At 35.6% G+C, this 15,580-nt stretch overlaps 1 protein-coding gene across 5 annotated transcripts in view; it reads left to right on the forward strand.

The window, feature by feature from the left end:
* The window catches only part of LOC107223975 (phospholipid-transporting ATPase ID), a 129,022-nt gene that overhangs the window by 54,464 nt on the left and 58,978 nt on the right, over positions 1-15,580 (forward strand). The window lies entirely within an intron of this gene.

The following is a 15,580-nucleotide window of genomic DNA, read 5'->3' on the forward strand; positions in this document are numbered from 1 at the left end:
TGAAAAGGTAAGAGGGTGCCGAAAAATCAGAAACAATTTTAAAAATGCGGTGTCTCATATGAAAATGTTTCAACAACCATCTATAGTAAAATGACACCCGCTTCTAATTTTTTTAACGTTTTTTTCGATACAAGCTTGAAAACAGTAGGAAAGAAAAAGCTTCCCACTCTGGCTTTAAGCTTAAAAATTTTAATATTTGACAAACGAAATTTCAGATTTTTAAATCGTCTCGATCAATACCATGGTTTGGGAAAATTGTAGAAAATTAAAACCGAGTGCCTTTCAAAGTGAGAACTAGCACATGAAAAATCGCGGGCGAAATCCGAGAGGTCAGGGTCAGACCCAGGTCGAAATGGTATGAACTGCCCCATATGCTAAGTACTTGAATCGAGCATATAACGTTCTAAAAAACTGTTAGTAATCATTGGAATGAAATCACAAGGAATTGCTTGAAATCGATTTTCGTAATCTACCACAACTGTAGTTGTACGTAATATAACTATGGTAATTGGTAACACGGGCTACGATCAATGTTAGGTGTAACAACAATTTAGTATCATCTAATTGATACTGTAATCGTAATACTTCCACAATCAGCAAAATTTCTTCACAACATCTGCATGAAAGTTCGATCTTCAACGCTTGTGGGGCATACGTAAAGTCCCTCATTTCTTAACAGTGCGGTAAAACGACGTTAGCGCATGCGCACAATGAAAATGCTTAATTTTACACACTAGGACTTACTTTTGCACACGCGCACTTTCGAATAACTCAATTTTATGCATTGCATCATTGAGCGTAAGTCACTTTACCCATATTCTCGCGATGTCAGCGGCCTCTGCGTTGCTTCTAAAATGAAACTTTCCTTCGCAAATGTTGAAAAATAGCGCGTGTCATACGTGCGGGGATGGGTGGTGTCTTAGAGTCAAAATTTATAAAATTGTCATATTTTTGAGCAGCTAAAATCTTTTTTTAAATAAACAAACAAACACCGGAATCATAAGCAAATAATATCGATCGAATCTTTTAAATCTCGAACTGTTTCGAATTAATTTCAAATGAAACACAGGCATCCAAGTTCTTGTTTTTGCAATTTCAATATTTTCTATTTTTGCATATCCGCACAGATCTTTGTAGCTTACTAGTATAATAACTTTATAATCACTCAATGCACGATTATATCGTAACAAAGTTAATAATAAGTATCGATTGACCAATTGACTAACCCACCTCCTTAAGAGGATGCTGTAGTCCGTCTTTAGCGACGGCGTTGAATGTCATTTTTTTATCAAATCGCACCACTGATGTAAAAATACTGCAGTCAACGTCATTCTACATGCAATGCCGAAACAAATATCAAGAAATTTTTTTTTTTAAATATTCCTATAATTGAATTTTGCAGAAATATATTTTCTGAAGTTATTTTCGCATGAAACCAAAAAGTTTTTAGATATTTTTAACCAGCATCGCTTGTAGAATTGCGCTGACTGCTACATTTTTGCTTCAGTGCTGCGCAAGTTTTGACATTTGCCAAAATAAGTAACATTTTACTCAGTCGGTAAAGACTGACTATAGCATCCTCTTAAGGGTGTCTAGTGGTTGCTGCGGTACGAAGAGGCGCTTCGATGAATTCTCCGCGCGGCTCGCTGTAGCTTGAGCGTGGTTTTTTTTTATGTATGAATGAAAATATCACACAATTTTTAAACGATCTTCAGAATATCACTAACTTTTCCGAATCCCGCTACAAAAGAGCGATGCACGGTCCAAATTTGAACATTTTACGTTCATTTGTTTATTTAATATGCATGAAACATAAGGGTGAGTTTACTCGGTCGGTAAGGTAGGAGTGCTACGTACCCTTAATGAAACAGTCTCTTGCTTGACGTATATTTGCTTAGTTAAAACGAGTTTGTCATCAAGTAACAGGATATGCTGTAGAAAATAGTTACATTGATTAATGGTCTAGTAAATGATGCAAGGTTGTTATTTCGCCCTAAAGTTCACAATTAATGGCCGAATTTGTCAGCGGAAGCAGGAAGTCTTAAGCATACTAACTCAATATCTTGGTTAAACTTCTGCGATTATGTGAGAGAAAAAGGTCGAAAAGTTGCTTTATCCACAGACCACGAAATCCTTATGTTACGTTAATTGAAACAACCAATGGCAAACGACTAATCAACGCTGTATAACATAAAGGAGGGGATGAATTGCAACAATCAATAGAGTTGAAGTTTATGGTAACGTTAAAGTTACGAAACGTCGAAAAAAACGTCACTGTCTTCTATCTTTAGAGTAACTTTGAACGATTTGAGCTTGCAGAATATAAATGTTGGACCGGTTTAAAAAAAAAAAAAATTTCTCGTTACGGACCCTTCAAAAAGTTAGTTTTTTACCTCAAACGACGCCTTCCGTAACCGGAACTCGGTCGCAAATTTCTAAAACGTGACTCATCTGGTTTGAATTTTTCAAGGACTCCAACCAAAATGTCTTGACAACTATACAAGTTGGGAAACTGTTTATGGTTTCATTTTGTAGATAGTCAAATTTTCTATGTATGAAAAAGGTCAAGACTACTACACACCTAAATGTTCATCTTGTAATTGATACGGATGTTTAAAGTTGAGTACATTGAATAAATGAATGAAGATGCTTATTAACTTGTAAATTTTTATCTCACCCGTGTTCTGAGCTGATACAAATAATGTCACGTAGTAGTCACGATATTTTTTTGAAGAAAATTTGATTATGTACAAAATGAAACCAAAAACAGCTTGTAACTTGTATAATTTCCGAGGTATTTCAGTTGGATTGTTTGAAAAATTCAAACCAGAATAGTCACCTTTTAGAATTTTACTACCAAGTTCCGGTTTCGGGAGGCTTTGTTTCAGGCTAAAAACTAAGTTTTCGGAACTAAAAAAAAAACTGGCCTAATAAGAATGCTAATGTTGTATTACGGTATAATGAATTTCTGACAATCCTAAAGTTGCAAAGTACCGCGTCTTCGGTAATAACGACGTTTCATTACAATTACAAGCCGTTCTGCAAATTAGGGAATTCGTAAGACTGAAAGGGGGATATTAGACATTTCAGAAAGTTTTTGTTATGGCCGAGAGAAAATATTTGGAGATAAGTTTATTCTTTGTAAAGGATCAGCGTTCTATTCAAAAAAAATAAAAAAAAATGCAATCTATCGATGTTGAATGTTTATCGATTTTGATACTAGTTTTTGAACATAGCGTACAAGGTTAATTTGCTTCAGATTAGGACAATACTTGTTTTTGCTGGAGCAAGGTCTTAATATTAGTTTTTGTATTACAAAAAGTCTTTCCTATTTGAATAACATGTCAAAAATAGATAGTTTATACTCGAAAATATTGAAAATAATCGTGAATACGATCTTTCATTGATATAATCGTGCAGATAATTAGATTATCCTTAGAAATGATCATATCTGTAATAGAGTTAGAGTAACCAGACACCAGAACTCTTTATACGTACTTTTCAAAATGGCGGACTGAAGCCCACCTTCTGAGATCTTCAAAAACAAATGTATTATACGTGTTATATTTAGATAAAAATTAAACCAATCCAACCGTCAAACAGTACTACACTGTTATTTTGAAAAATTCCGCGGCAAGACTGCAATGAGTATACTTATTTTTTACAAAGGAATTAGCTGGCCAAACGTAAAAGCTTAGCTTTCTTGCAATAGGCACGATCGGATGATCAAGTTTCTAGTCCTAAATAGCTCAGTTTAGTTTCTTTGATGTTCGACCAGCAAAGAACGGGGCAAACGCGTCGCATGCAAAAAATTTCCAAGTAGCGAACGATGGTGAGAGAGAAACAGATAGGCTAAGTCGAAGACAAAACGTCGTACGAGTATACCGAATTTTATAAAAAATGGTGGAAAATTCTGAGAATTATGAATTTTTTTTTCAAGTTGGGGCTTTCACCATTTTGTGCCCGGAATTCGACAGATATTCAACAAAATCGTGTCGAATCTTCATCGAATAATTGAATTTTTTGCTTCAATTTCAATCGAATCAATTTGGCCGTTTATTTGGAGATTAGGATATACGTCACCACAAATAGTACCCAGTGAACACAATTATGTCAAACTGATGTCAGAATGACGTCATGTCACGTCATGATTTACGTAAGATGTGAGTCATATATGAGTCACATATGACTCATAATTTCCCACTTCCTGACGTAAGAATCTTACGTAAGATAAATGACGTAAATATGACCTCCAATTGACATCATTATGACTTGACTGGCGTCAAAATGACATAACTCTGATGTCATAGAGAAGTAAAGTCGGTACCGGAAGCTTACAAAAATATGACGTCCGGCTGACGTACTTGTTATTTATCTGACGTCAAGATGACTTAAGTTTGAGGTAAAATAGTGATATAAAGTTGCGTCCAATGCTTACAAAATTGTAACGTCTGGCTCACAAGATTATAACTTACCTGACGTCTCGATGACATAACTCTGATGTCATAGCGATAAAAAGTATTTAAGAATGCTTATAATAATATAACTGTTACAACAGACCTGGTAAAGTCAAAATGTTTATATTTTTCATTTATAAATAGTGATTATTTTGTTACTGTACCTCTATTACAATATAATAATTGATTTTGAAATTAGTTTATATATTTTATTTATGACAATATCCTAATATTTTCAATGTTAAAAATATATTTAATGTTTGCATTTAAAGAGAATTTGCGGTAAGTTAAATTTGAGCACTAAATATAAAAGTAAAAATTAAGAAATGTCATATGAAATTCCACTTACGAATTATTAAATCAATACACGATACAACATAGAACATAAATAGAAAAGTATCGTTGATGGTTTTTTTTTATACCGTCGTGACATTAGTATTATGTCACTCGTATGTAAAAGAAAGACCGGAAGCTGATCAATTTTCACGTAAAAATATGAGTTGTTTCTTACGTAAGCATATGACGGTATTATGAAATTCTTTTGACGTCAGAATATGACTTGTAATTTATGTAAATGTATGATTTATTTCTTACGTAAATAATATATAAATTTATGACTTTGATGTGACGTCACACATATGACAGGGATAAGACATAATATTTACCTAATATTTAAGTCACAATCATGACGTCATATAAAAGTCAAATTTTAGGTCAGTACTATGTCATAATGATGTCATACTACATGACATCGTATCAGAGTCATCAATAAAGTCATTTTTATGTCATATCTATGTAAAAATTCGATGATCTCTATGTGACCTATCTATGACGTCATATGGAGGTCATGTGTTCACTGGGTAGAAATGTCTAGAACTTCATCGAACGTCACCGAATACTTCACGTAACTCTAAAATTTCGTCCAAGTAGGTCAAGCCATTCGTCTATAATTTAGGATGGATGAAATAATTATTAAAAAGATTGAAAATTCGCCGTTCCATAACCGGAAGCGGTAAAAGCTTGGAAAGTTTCAAGGATTATCTGTTCCTAATACTTGATTTTACACCAAACTTTCGTTCGAATCTATTAAACCGTTTGTCCGGAATTTTGGACACAACACTTCCTTGGCTAAATATGTTACGCAACGGTTTATATGTGTGCGATGAAACGTATTTTGAAGAAACCAATAATTTTTTCCTCTACCGCAACAATTGACGGTTCAAGAATTGTGGTTATATTGCAAAAGATATCGCAGGATAAAAAATACAAGAATACACGCAAACCGAACTCGAGTGGTAAACTTCAAGTTTTTTTTTTACCGAGACGAGTTTCTTATCGGGTTTCCTGTAGCTAAAAATAAAATGTTAAATGGGTCATATTATTTTATAGATCATTTTTTCAACTGAATTATTCAGCGAATCTACAGTTATTTCATTATTAAGAATTTAGTGATCTGGCCTAAAATCTGGATTTATCGGGCAACGAGTTGGGCGCACGCAATGTTACGAATATACATAGTCATACTTTTTGAAGCGTGGGTGATTAGACTTTGTTCGGTTGTTACACGACGTATGCTGAACATAAATTATCAGAGTGCAAAATAATGTACAGTAATGTTCATGCTAATAGATTCCCAGTGCCTTACTATGTTTTCGAAATCCAAACTGAAACGAGTTTCCTTTCTCATTAAATTTTGTGTGACAATAATTAGCGACGCAAGTCACCAGAGAAACAAACGATACGTTGATCATAGACACGTAAAATTTCCAAGTAAAGAAAACTCGTTTCAGTTTTGACTTGGAATAAATTGTAAACAAAATGAAAGGGTCCACTTTGAAGTCGTGCATTAAAATTACATGTCAAATCGGTTTTTGTAACTTTTTTGTTGTATATACACATTTCTGGAGTATTTAAAGGATAAATCGGTGACTATGGGCTAAAAATAAGCAGAACCAATTGCCTTGTTTTTTTTTTTTTGTACCGAAAAGTAATTAATCATAAAGTCGAAGAAACTACTTCGAAGAAAACTTGTTCGATATTATCATAGATACTAAATTTTACAGTGTCGGTGTTGAAATTTATTCTATATTTTAGTGAAACAATCGATTTTCTCAATCGTTTTTGATCCGATTTCAGAGAACCGAGCGGTATTAATTTACTTCGTTTTATGGTACAACAGGTCGATTGATAGCTTTGTTTGTAATCATCATTTTGTTTCAGAGTTATACATTTTCTCTGCTTTCTGACCAAGTGAAAATTTTACGTTAAAAAATCGCAAAAGTAGATAAGAACGTGATCTCGCGCAATATACGCTGAGAAATTCTTACATCGGAGATGATTATAAAAAAAATGCGTATGTGGAAAATTTATAAACGCTGTTGCTTGTACAGTCTTGTGGAAATTTACACGCCCACTTCCGTAAGGCGAGCTTTACGACACTAGTTATAGGAACAACGGTCATTTAATATCTATAAAAAGTCTCATACTCTGTAGGGTATTGGCAATGAGAGAGAATATAGCATTTACCTACTTAAGCCTTAATTCGCCGCGCAACGGAATCGTGCGACAGATTGTCTCAGGCTTGTATTTTGCTACACCCGCAAACTTTTATACATGTGTAGTAGAGCCATCAAAATAAAGAGTCGAGATATTCGGTGCTTCGGTTTGATTGGTTTTTCGAAACCGGACGACACATGGATGTTTAGACGATAAGATTCTTCAATTTACGATGCTTAAACATCGTCACAGTATTCAATAAATATCATCTAAAATATTAGATAGTTAGATTTGTCTTTCGAGAGTGTTAAGGGCAGTGGAATGATTCTTAAATATGTACTATTGTTATCTACATGTATTAAACGACCAATCCGAACATAACCTACCCTACCATTGTGACAACTAACCGTATGTTTTCATTTTTATTTTTCCTCAATATTTCAAAACGAATGAGCTTTTTCACAGGAAAAGGAAGGTAAAAATTATAGTCAAGTCAAAGTTTCGATCGTTAGATCATTCGTTAACAATTTGTGGTGCGAGCCCGTAATAAAAGTGACAAGAAGGCACTGTGAGAGACCTCCTCTTGGGTCTCGTGGCCGCACCGTTTGACCCTTTTAATTCCCAGACCGTTAGTTTTATTACTTCTCAATCAGCTTTACTGATTGGTGTATACAAGACAAGTGCGGCGTTTCTTTTAATTTCGTATAAATTTCGTCCCGACACTCTCATCGCTACTTATCCATCTACTCGTAGCGATGCAAGGGCAGTCCGAACAAAAAGTTTGCGTACAAGAAGTTATGCGGAGTCCGCTAAGTTATACCATATATGTTTCAAACGAAGTCGTATTAATGAAAGTGGACGTGCTTCGAATGCGTAACAAGTTTTTTTTTTTCTAAACATTAGACATGCAAACTAACTCGAAATTATTTATCTTTTAAAATTTCCATATTTCTTTTATTTATCATGGGGCTAATTGTAGAAGAATAAAAAAGAAAATACCTGCTTACGCAAGAAATTAATGGACATCGACGCTACTCTGCGAACAAACACTCTTGTGGAAAATACGAATTTTGTAAACAGCCTACAAAAATAAATATGAAAAACCAAAAACTTTCGATTAGTTTTCACCAAAGTTTTTCGTAAAACGAATTGTGCAATTACAAAGTTGCGTGTGTTTGACATCTCTACACACTTATCTACACGGCACAAACTACATTCATAAAATACCAAGATTATGCATAAAAATTGTATTCTAATACGAAGAGTGGCGCAATTCGTTTCATGTATAGAGCTAATTCATTAACATCTAGATAAACAGATAACAGCCGTCGTCGCGTGGTTTACAAGCTGCAATGTACAGAAAATACAATGCCTACCAATAGCGCTTCCGGCACATTGATAGAAAGAATTGTATGTATATGTACGAACACCTTGTCTGATGTAGTAGTTGTTTAGCAGAAGAAACCAAGTCATTACTTATCATTCATTCAACCTGCTCATTTGGTAGACACTATATCTCGTTTTCGCCATCTTGCCGTGGATAGCGATAGTTCGTTTCTATGTTTTTATAGTGTGTATGCCCTCCTCTCCCTATTTTGTTCACGTACCTAACATGGCAGTGACGAAGATGAAATGTTTTCAGTCGAGTTGAGTAGTTCTTGTATGGTGTCAGAAATTCTGGCGCGGAAATACTTATACGATATAGATAGACATACGTGGATTGTGAAAAATGTGGTCGAACAGACCGGTGTGGAGTTCTTTACATCAATGTTTGCCATGACTTTGGAAATTTTCCCCCGGAGATCATCAGATTTATATCGAACAGCGTTGTATTGACACCAAATTATACAAACCAACATTTTTCTTACAGTATAATATGAAAACGATTTTATGCCACATTGTTCACGCAATAAACGACTATACCGTGAAAAAAAATTTTACATCTTGGGGTATCCGAGTACGTACCGTAATAATTGTACCGAGTATTGTGAGAGTCGACAGTGTTTTATTTTTGAAGTACGCAGATTCGATCATTTTTATTTGGTCATTTATTTTTGGAAGAATTTTGGAAATGATAAAATATGCGTCAATTTATTGCACGAACATGAATCCGTTTTTTGATGAACATATTATATTATATTTGCATTTCCCTGTCCGAAGGACATGAAAATATGATATATCCGATTTATTTAACCTTTATTTTTAATCTGCACCCCGAATACAAATTTTCCAAAAAATTTCAGCACGGGATATCCGACTGTTCTGAAGTTGCATTTATTTTCTCAGTGTTTCGTATATTTTTGACGGTGGTATCGCCATAATTGGTAACAATTTATGTAAAGAATACTTTCGTTTTTAGTTATCAGGCAAAAGGCAGTCAGTTGAACGAAGTATAAGGAAAAGGGATGGTGAAGCGGGATTAGAAAAAAGTTTTGAATTAAAAATCGACGTATAACAACGAAGACAAGACAGAGGCGTCCTTTACTGTCTAAGCTTATCTGAAGTCACAGACGATGACTGGTATAAAAAAATATATTCTTCTTCATCCTGTTATCAGGGTTGTTTTACAATACGCGATGTATCTTAGCACAAGATACGCGTCAGATACCCTGCATTAATACGCGGCAAATGATTTTCTTATCGCTGTTATCTTCGCAAGGTAAAAACTTGTCTAACTGTGATGGTCTCGATGCGAGGCAATGAGGTGTACGTGGTGTTAAACCTTGCCGATTTTCAAAACTAAGAGAATTATCAACGTGTTCACACTTATTCGTCAGCGATTAAACGCAAAAACACTATGAACTGTATAACGCGAATCCAATCAGATTCAGACGAATGGTTAATGAAAGAAAAGAACAGTACCAGCGTAGATAAAATTCGTCATTCTCGATTCGCAGTTTTCGTACGTTTCGAAGAAATTGCGCAAACTTTGCGTTCTGTCACGCCAGTGTTGCCAACTTCAATATCGTTGTAGTGATAATACAGGCCTTAGGTAACGTCTTTTAACGTAGTTTTATAGGTAGCTTTAGGTACCATTTGGCGAAGTAAGTATCTTCCTTGCCAACGGAGCATGTAATTCGCTAAATTAAGCCGTTAAACGACTCATCCGATCACTTTTCTATCAACATCAATTTGGATGAAAACGCACCTTTTAATCAGGGTAAAAGCTCGGCTCATCTGACCCAGTTACGCATCGGGTTCGTGGTTCTGACCACCGGACTGTCTGGAGAGATATCATTGATATCTGATTCAAGCTGCGAGTGCCTTGTACAATTAACAACGTCTACATGGCAAGCCCAAAAGTATCAGCAAAAATATGTTTGGATTTCAACGAAATTAAAGTTCGTCCCTCACTTTCCATATCCTTTTTTCCCTGCTTACTTTAAGAAGAGATAGTCGTATGTTGACAATTTATCGAATTACCGTATACGTAAACGATGAAGATCTCGTTGAAAATAAGAAGAAAAGAAAATTGAAAGAAGTGAAATTATAAACAATAAAGCTTAGACATCGATGCTTCGTTTCAAATCGTTCTAAAATGGTTAAAAATCTAGCAGATTCGTTCGACTTCACTCTACGATGACACGTTTTATTAGGAAGATTATTTTCTACAAAATCCATTTTCTCCAGTTATAGCCAATTCAACGTTCCCTGTATTTATTATTATCGTCTCCTGCGACACCGATAAAGTTTTTTTTTCAACCCTGGAATTTTGAAAGATTTCACTACATGCTCCTGAATGGTTATGGAAATTGTTGTACAGCTTGTCCGAATCACAGTGCAGCTCAAATTGCAATTACAAAGCTTGAGGCAAGTTTTTCATATCACAGGTAAATTGCAGTGCGGTAGAATTTAGTAAATTAATGCACTCCTCGCGTGTTATCTTCTTTGCGTACGAGATATCGAAGTACGCGTCGTCAAATCTCGATGAAGAATTTCATTCTTCTGATCTAGTCTCCCTTTCTATCTCTTTTTCTTTTCAACCTATAGTCGCAGCTGTATAGAAATCTACGTAGACTTCCGTCTTCTTGAAATACCCTCATCTTACGGTTGAAGTTATCGTGGCCTCGGTCTCCGACCATCGAGATACTGATGAGCTCGCTGAACTACCTTTGAAGAAATATGATTCCAATATAACATAAAAGATGGAACGTTGAACGATTTGCCAAATTCTTTTTATACCGAAGACTGTTTATGTTTTTACGAGAATCTCACACAGGCACGCACAATTTGTTACGTAACGTATCTTCTGTTTATTAATTACGCAATTCTGAATCCTAAGCATCCTTAAATGCTTATCCAATGATAAATTTCAGATCTTGCCGAAGTTCTCGACCCTTATTTTCTATTACGTTTTCGTTAAGTTGTTGGTAATTTGACTCCAAAATTCCCAGCCGTTGGTTATAACCTTTCATCGTTCGTCGATCTAATTCAGACCAATTGTCATCCTCCTGATCCGATATACGTGCACTGAGAAAAATTTCATTTGTTACAGTAACTAGAAAAATTCAGTGAAACAGGTATCGCTAAGAAAACTGTTTGAATATTGTTGAAATTACGAAAAACGAGGTACGCCTAACCATTTTGCGCTAATGGCGATCCTTTTTTGGTAATAGCAACGCAAAATCAGTTTGTTCCGTTTATTCTACTTTTCTAGTTAAACAAGGCTTTACCATCAATTTATCGTTGCACAAGCATTAAATTATCACATCGGTTACAAGAAAATACGTCAACAGTGATCGTAACGAGAAAGAATAGTAACGGATACTAGACTTTCCGGTAAAAGCTATAAAACTAATTTTCATTTTCTACCTGGAACAATATTTTTCATTTCTCTCAGTGCGCGTAACCGGAATCATTATTTTTCTCTCATCACTTCCGCCGGTAGAAATTCATTCGGTTTCAATCGTATTTCGTATCTCGATTAAACTTCGCTCAACAGCTTTGCACTCTGCAATCCGAGGGCAAATAGATAAAATCAACACGCGTCTGGCAAATAAAAAAACCCCTAACGAGATATCTGCAATCGGTATTTTTTAAGCCGACCGGTCGTCGTATTTCTTAAGGGACAGACACTGCGACGGATTCTGTGCACGTGATGTACAACACATAGGATCGACGCACGAAGCGTTAACTCGATTAACATCTCGGCCTTGTTACGCACGACAAAGTTCTTGATCTGAAGATGTGGTGGGCACGTAGCGAGCGCTAAAGAATGTCGTGCGAATAATATCCATAACGTTTACCGTCACGATACTGACAACTTTTAGCCGTATATTTGCACGAGGCTGTTCTTGACTGATACTAATCTGCCGTTCAACTCTGCGAGTCTCGGCATAATGCACGCAAATCAATAAACCGCTCATTTTGTTGTTTTAGTACTTTTTCTCATTCTATTTTGCAAACAAACTTCAGCAGACACTGTTCTCTATGTTACTGGCCAAGATGTTGACCTCATAAAATAACAAAAACTTAATATTTTAGGTGTATGTTTTTTTTTAACTTTCGAGTTCAACTGTCCAGAAGCGATCGAAATTTTCTAATAGCTGGAGTATAAATTTACAAAAAAATAAACGAAGCCCTCCGGTGAAGCTTCTTCAAGTTTCAAATTGAAACGGTACAGTGCCAAGTATTAAACGACACGTTTGAAATTTATATTGGTGATAAATAATATTTTATCGAATCTTGAATTTGTTATTTTGAGTGTATAAAAAAAAAAAAAGTAAACAAAAAACAAATACACTTATATTATCGGAAAAATTTCCTCACCGACCAAAAAATTCCCTGAAAGTTTCAGGACTTTACCGAGAAAATGGAAACCGTAATTAAGTCGATGCATTAGTGATGTTTTCATTCGATGTAGCTTCATTACGTCTAATTAGTAATTAGTGCCTTCCATCCTGTCTCGTATTTCGCCAAAGTGGTTAATTGGAAAATTTTCAGTATAGATAGCAACAGGTATCTTCAACCGACCAGCTAAGTTTTAACGAACCACGATGAAGACCGGTATACGGCTAATGGCTTAGCCTCGTTGACGTTATTCAAGCTGATACACGAAATAAGAGGCATCGCATATTTCTCAACTACAACAGATCCTCCCCTACATTATCCTCGGATGATTATGTCTGATAACGTCTAGTTGGTGTTCCTTCTTAAATTTGTCTTTCGAATGGCAAAAGATCGGTCATTCCTCTCTAACGAGACTTCTCATCTATGTCGGTGCCACTTTGCTCATTTATTGTCACCCGAACGACGTATGTATAAATATCACGTTGTCGTCCCACAAAGTACCAAATTTCAGTGTATACCTGCAATGTATATTACGCCTTGGCAGAATCGATTCTGTGAGACTAGTTACAGCAGAATTTGCTGCGAAAAATACGTCGATGAATCGATGTGATTCGTCGCTATACGGAACGTTCTTCGTTATTTTAGTTTTAAAAAGTCACCGATCACAGGCGACAAATTAATTCGCTGAATCGTGACTTCGCGAATGGTAATTTTGGATTTATATAACATAGGAGGGTCGAATTTTGTCACAAAACTTTGTCAGTCTTATGAGATGTCTTTATAGAATGTATAACTCGGGACGAAACGATTCGGATTCGTTTCGAACTCGTAAAACATCGAACGAAACCTTTTTTGTTTCCTTTTTGCAATAGTGCAAAACTTACTAGACCGATCGAACCCTGAATTTAGTCACTTCTAAGTTGAGAAATGTTCCGTCGGTCGAGACCAAATTCATCCAAATCCGCATAGTCGTTCCTGAGGTATCGCCGGCCAGATATTGATGACATACATGTACACACACCCATCATCCATTTGAAAATGGTCAGTCATTTTCTAGATCTTGAAACGTGGAGGTCTACCGAAAACAACTTTTCAAATCCTCGGCGATTATAACAAATCACCATATTCTAGTTTTTTTTTTTTTCAGAGGTGCCGAAATTTAAAAACAAGCACGCGTTGACGATTTTCAATGCCTGATTTGTTTTTCGAGTTATATTAGTTTGAGAGATTCGGAAAGGTATTTTCCAAAAACTCATAACTTGGGTCGAAATTGAAATGCAAATGAAAAAAAAATCGCGAATACTCCTTTTGTTGGATCGAATTGAATGGAGAATAAAGTGAAGCATTGCAAACATTCGGCCAAAAAATCACGTCCAATTTCAAAAATGGTAACCCATGTAAACATGTAATATATGGTCATTCGGGACTCGGAGCGTTGAGGTTTCGTTTTCAATTTTTACAAATTCGTTCGGCAATGACCCGTTATTGTAATTTTTATTCACCTGCGACTCGTCCACGCCTTACCTAACTTCAGTAGACCGTATCTGTTGGGTGCGTCCAGCATTATGATTGACCTGAGCTACAGGGTATGAAGCGATCAATAACAGCGTCATCGTTAAATAAAGGATACTGTCCGCCGAATATGCGGAAAATAAAGTCCTGTAATTATATGTATAGATGGTGGTGGTTGAAATGAATAATTTTTACAGAAAACTCACGCGATGGAACGTAGCATTGAAAGGTTTTTCAATATCGACAATTATCAGATTTCTTGACCTATGCAATCTTCTTTTAACAATTTCTTATCATATACAAAGTGGCCATTTTTAATCCTTTCATAAATGAGTATCTTGAAAACTATTAGTGGCGCGGAAATTATTTTTCACTTGAGCTTGTAGGGTTTCATAAGTGGAAAAGATGATGCTGATATCGTTTGATTTTTATGCATTAACAATTTCGCAACTCTTTGAACGACCTTCCATTTAAGTAGAGAAGAAGTAATTTCACAAGTAATACTATAAACGCGGAAGTTAAGAGGAGTCTAAAGAAGCCGACGAAGTTGTTTCTCAATTCTCGTTCACAAGATATCAAAGAAATTCATAACATTTGTACTTCAAGATATAGGTACAAGGTTTTAGGTATAGGTCCCAAGCCTTTGAAAGACTTGAATATCACTTCACGTCTATCAAGTTGTCATGACCAAATTAGCACAGTTGTCTCGAAGCTCTACATCGAGTTGTTACTTTCTTGCAGCTACTTTTTGACCTGTTACTCGCGTCATTGCCGCACCAAATTTTTCTGGAGATAAAAAATTTAAGCGACTCGAACTCAAAGCTGGCATAAGCACAAAAATTTGTTTTCTTCACAGTGTCATCGTCATCGGTGTAAATCGTTCTATTCTTGACACCAAGTGGTCATAAAATCATCGTCAAAATGTTGTGGAATTCTATAGAATATTTTCGGTGTTACATTTAACACCGAATTTCTAACAGTGCACACCTCTGGCAAACAGTGTGGACAAAAATTTATTTCAAATCGGCGGTTATAACTTGCAATTAATAAAATGATCTCCTAGCTCTTTTTTGACTTTAACAATCGCTCTTCCATTGGAAAATTATTATTCAGTTGCTCATGTTATGGGAAAGTGTTAAATTGTATGACAATCGGTCGCGAAATAACATCACTAAAGGTTCCTTAGCGAGGCCACCGATAAATTACTTTGCCCCGATTTTTCGCATTTCATAGACCTCTCGCCTCATTTGTTACACTTTGTCACGCTGACCAAGCCCTCCTGGATGTTTATGTCGCGTTCATTAGGGCCTCCACCCTTCTTTTTT

Source organism: Neodiprion lecontei, chromosome 3, assembly GCF_021901455.1.
Source record: "Neodiprion lecontei isolate iyNeoLeco1 chromosome 3, iyNeoLeco1.1, whole genome shotgun sequence".
Lineage (NCBI taxonomy): Eukaryota > Metazoa > Arthropoda > Insecta > Hymenoptera > Diprionidae > Neodiprion > Neodiprion lecontei.